This window comes from Arachis hypogaea, chromosome 5 (genome assembly GCF_003086295.3).
Source record: "Arachis hypogaea cultivar Tifrunner chromosome 5, arahy.Tifrunner.gnm2.J5K5, whole genome shotgun sequence".
In the NCBI taxonomy this organism is placed as follows: domain Eukaryota; kingdom Viridiplantae; phylum Streptophyta; class Magnoliopsida; order Fabales; family Fabaceae; genus Arachis; species Arachis hypogaea.
The window spans coordinates 70,438,013-70,443,060 of record NC_092040.1 but is presented as its reverse complement, the minus strand read 5'-3'; the positions used below and the strand labels follow the sequence as shown (position 1 = coordinate 70,443,060).

Sequence of the window (5,048 nt, the reverse complement as noted above, 5' to 3'; positions counted from 1 at the left end):
AACAGCTAGCCTTACTGGCGTTTAAACGCCAGCACGCTCTCCTCCAGGGTGTGCTATTTTTCTTTCTGCTTTTCATTCTGTTTTTGCTTTTTTCATTGATTTTGTGACTTCTCATGATCATCAACCTACAAAAAACATAAAATAACAAAGAAAAATATATATGAAATATAGCATTGGGTTGCCTCCCAACAAGCGCTTCTTTAATGTCAGTAGCTTGACAGAGGGCTCTCATGGAGCCTCACAGATACTCAGAGCAATGTTGGAACCTCCCAACACCAAACTTAGAGTTTGAATGTGGGGGTTCAACACCAAACTTAGAGTTTGGTTGTGGCCTCCCAACACCAAACTTAGAGTTTGACTGTGGGGGCTCTGTTTGACTCTGTTTTGAGAAAAGCTCTTCATGCTTCCTCTCCATGATGACAGAGGGATATCCTTGAGCTTTAAACACAAAGGATTCTTCATTCACTTGAATGATCAATTCTCCTCTATCAACATCAATCATAGCCTTTGCTGTGGCTAGGAAGGGTCTGCCAAGGATGATGGATTCATCCATGCACTTTCCAGTCTCTAGGACTATGAAATCAGCAGAGATGTAATGGTCTTCAACTTTAACCAGAACATCCTCTACAAGTCCATAGGCTTGTTTTCTTGAATTGTCTGCCATCTCTAGTGAGATTTTTGCAGCTTGCACCTCAAAGATCCCTAACTTCTCCATTACAGAGAGAGGCATGATGTTTACACTTGACCCTAAGTCACACAAGGCCTTCTTGAAGGTCATGGTGCCTATGGTACAAGGTATTGAAAACTTCCCAGGATCCTGTCTCTTTTGAGGCAGTTTTTGCCTAGACAAGTCATCCAGTTCCTTGGTGAGCAAAGGGGGTTCATCTTCCCAAGTCTCATTTCCAAATAACTTGTCATTTAGCTTCATGATTGCTCCAAGGTATTTAGCAACTTGCTCTTCAGTGACATACTCATCCTCTTCAGAGGAAGAATACTCATCAGAGCTCATGAATGGCAGAAGTAAGTCCAATGGAACCTCTATGGTCTCATTTTGAGCCTCAGATTCCCATGGTTCCTCATTGGGGAACTCATTGGAGGCCAGTGGACGTCCATTGAGGTCTTCCTCAGTGGCGTTCACTGCCTCTTCCTCCTCTCCAAATTCGGCCATGTTGATGGCTTTGCACTCTCCTTTTGGATTTTCTTCTGTATTGCTTGGAAGAGTACTAGGAGGGAGTTCAGTAATTTTCTTGCTCAGCTGACCCACTTGTGCCTCCAAGTTTCTAATGGAGGACCTTGTTTCAATCATGAAACTTTGAGTGGTTTTGATTAGATCAGAGACCATGGTTGCTAAGTCAGAGGTATTCTGCTTAGAACTCTCTGTCTGTTGCTGAGAAGATGATGGAAAAGGCTTGCTATTGCTAAACCTGTTTCTTCCACCATTATTGTTGTTGAAACCTTGTTGAGGTCTCTGTTGATCCTTCCATGAGAGATTTGGATGATTTCTCCATGAAGGATTATAGGTGTTTCCATAGGGTTCTCCCATGTAATTCACCTCTTCTATTGAAGGGTTCTCAGGATCATAAGCTTCTTCTTCAGATGAAGCTTCCTTAGTACTGCTTGGTGCATTTTGCATTCCAGACAGACTTTGAGAAATCATATTGACTTGTTGAGTCAATATTTTGTTCTGAGCCAATATGGCATTCAGAGTGTCAATCTCAAGAACTCCTTTCTTCTAACTAGTCCCATTGTTCACAGGATTCCTTTCAGAAGTGTACATGAATTGGTTATTTGCAACCATTTCAATCAGCTCTTGAGCTTCTGTAGGCGTCTTCTTCAGATGAAGAGATCCTCCAGCAGAGCTATCCAAAGACATCTTGGATAGTTCAGAGAGACCATCATAGAAAATACCTATGATGCTCCATTCAGAAAGCATATCAGAGGGACACTTTCTGATTAATTGTTTGAATCTTTCCCAAGCTTCATAGAGGGATTCTCCTTCCTTCTGTCTGAAGGTTTGGACTTCCACTCTAAGCTTACTCAATTTTTGAGGTGGAAAGAACTTTGCCAAGAAGGCATTGACTAGCTTTTCCCAAGAGTTCAGGCTTTCTTTAGGTTGTGAGTCCAACCATGTTTTAGCTCTATCTCTTACAGCAAAAGGGAATAGCATAAGTCTGTAGACCTCAGGGTCAACCCCATTAGTCTTGACAGTGTCACAGATTTGCAAGAATTCAGCTAAGAACTGATGAGGATCTTCCAATGGAAGTCCATGGAACTTGCAATTCTATTGCATTAGAGAAACTAATTGAGGCTTAAGCTCAAAGTTGTTTGCTCCAATGGCAGGGATAGAGATGCTTCTCCCATAGAAGTCGGGAGTAGGTGCAGTAAAGTCACCCAGCACCTTCCTTGCATTCTTGGCATTGTTGTTGTTTTCGGCTGCCATGTGTTCTTCTTCTTTGAAAAATTCGGTTAGGTCCTCTACAGAGAGTTGTGCCTTGGCTTCTCTTAGCTTTCTCTTCAAGGTCCTTTCAGGTTCAGGATCAGCCTCAACAAGAATGCTTTTGTCCTTGCTCCTGCTCATAAGAAAGAGAAGAGAACAAGAAAATGTGGAATCCTCTATGTCACAGTATAGAGATTCCTTAAGGTGTCAGAGGAAAAGGAAAATGGAAGACAAAGGTAGAAAATTCGAACTTATCAAGAAAGATGGAGTTCGAATTTTGCATTAAGGAATAGTGTTAGTCCATAAATAGAAGGATGTGAGAAGAAGGGAAGTAATTTTCGAAAATTAAGTAAAAGATTTTGAAAACATTTTGAAAAACTTTGATTGATAATTTTCGAAAACAAAAAGTGGAAAAGAAATCAAGTAATTTTTGAAAAAGATTTTGAAATTAGAAATCAAAAAGATTTGATTGAAAACTATTTTGAAAAAGATGTGGTTAAGAAGATATGATTAATTTTAAAAAGATGTAATTGAGAAGATATGATTTGAAAAACATTTAAAAAAAAAGATTTGATTTTGAAAATTAATGACTTGGATATCAAGAAAAGATATAATTCAAACATTAAACCTTTCTCTACAGAAAAGGCAACATACTTGAAATGTTGAATCAAATCATTAATTGATAGCAAGTATCTTTGAAAATGGAAAGAAATTGAATTTGAAAAAGATTTGATTGAAAAGATATGATTTGAAAAAGATTTGATTTTGAAAAGATTTTGAAAACTGAAAAAAATCTGCATCAAAAACAAAATCTTCCCTCTTGTGCCATCCTGGCGTTAAACGCCCAGAATGGTGCACATTCTGGCGTTTAACGCCCAAATCACTACCCTTTTGGGCGTTAAACGCCCAGCCAGGCACCCTGGCTGGCGTTTAAATGCCAGTTTGCCTTTCTTCACTGGGCGTTTTGAACGCCCAGCTTTTTCTGTGTAATTCCTCTGCTGTATGTTCTGAATCTTCAATTCTCTTTATTATTGACTTGAAAGACACAAATAAAAAATATTTTTGGATTTTTAATAATGAGGAATAATCAAAATGCAACTGAAATCAAATAAACAATGCATGCAAGACACCAAACTTAGCAATTTGTATACTACTGACACTAATGAGAATGCATATGAGACACATAAACACTCAAGTCAAGAGGAATTAAAGATCAGAGCAAAGAAATCATCAAGAACAACTTGAAGATCAATGAAGACACATGCATGAATGCAATAAGAACAGAAACATGCAATTGACACCAAACTTAAGATGAGACTCTAGACCTGAACAAGAAATATTTTTGGATTTTATGATTTTGTAATTTTTTTTTGTGCTTTTTTCGAAAATCAAGTGGAAAAGAAAATAAAGGTATCAAAATTCTTAATGAGAATCCCAGGAATCATGCAATGTTAGTCTAAAGCTTCAGTCTAAAGGAATTAGACATGGCTAGCCAAGCTTCAGCAGGACATTGCATTCAAGAGCTAAATTGATGAAAATCAATCAGCTTTGGTGATGATAGGAACATCACCTTGAAACACTAGAATTCATTCTTAAGAAATCTGAAGAAAAATACCTAATCTAAGCAACAAGATGAACCGTCAGTTGTCCATACTCGAACAATCCTCGGCAACGGCGCCAAAAACTTGGTAGCGCGAAATTGTGATCACTACAACTTCGCACAACTAACCAGCAAGTGTACTGGGTCGTCCAAGTAATAAACCTTACGCGAGTAAGGGTCGATCCCACAGAGATTGTTGGTATGAAGCAAGCTATGGTCACCTTGTAAATCTCAGTCAGGCAAACTCAAATGGATATGAATGATGAATAAAACATAAAGATAAAGATAGAGATACTTATGTAATTCATTGGTGGGAATTTCAGATAAGCGTATGAAGATGCTTGTCCCTTCCGTCTCTCTGCTTTCCTACTGTCTTCATCCAATCCTTCTTACTCCTTTCCATGGCAAGCTTATGCAAGGGTTTCACCGTTGTCAGTGGCTACCTCCCATCCTCTCAGTGGAAATGTTCAACGCACCTTGTCACGGCACGGCTATCCATCTGTCGGTTCTCAATCAGGCCGGAATAGAATCCAGTGATTCTTTTGCGTCTGTCACTAACGCCCCGCCTTCAGGAGTTTGAAGCTCGTCACAGTCATTCAATCATTGAATCCTACTCAGAATACCACAGACAAGGTTAGACCTTCCGGATTCTCTTGAATGCCACCATCAGTTCTAGCCTATACCACGAAGACTCTGATCTCACGGAATGGCTGGCTCGGTTGTCAGGCGAGCACTCGGTTGTCAGGCGATCAACCATGCATCGTGTATCAGGAATCCAAGAGATATTCACCCAATCTAAGGTAGAACGGAGGTGGTTGTCAGGCACACATTCATAGGTGAGAATGATGATGAGTGTCACGGATCATCACATTCATCAAGTTGAAGAACAAGTGATATCTTGGAACAAGAACAAGCGGAATTGAATAGAAGAACAATGGTAATTGCATTAATACTCGAGGTACAGCAGAGCTCCACACCTTAATCTATGGTGTGTAGAAACTCCACCGTTGA

At 39.5% G+C, this 5,048-nt stretch overlaps 1 non-coding gene across 1 annotated transcript; it reads left to right on the top strand.

The window, feature by feature from the left end:
- The first annotated feature begins 1,927 nt into the window (after positions 1-1,927).
- On the top strand, positions 1,928-2,035 carry LOC112804682 (small nucleolar RNA R71). Its single transcript, XR_003203295.1, has one exon. It is a non-coding gene; the product is annotated as a small nucleolar RNA R71 (small nucleolar RNA).
- Positions 2,036-5,048: the final 3,013 nt, after the last annotated feature.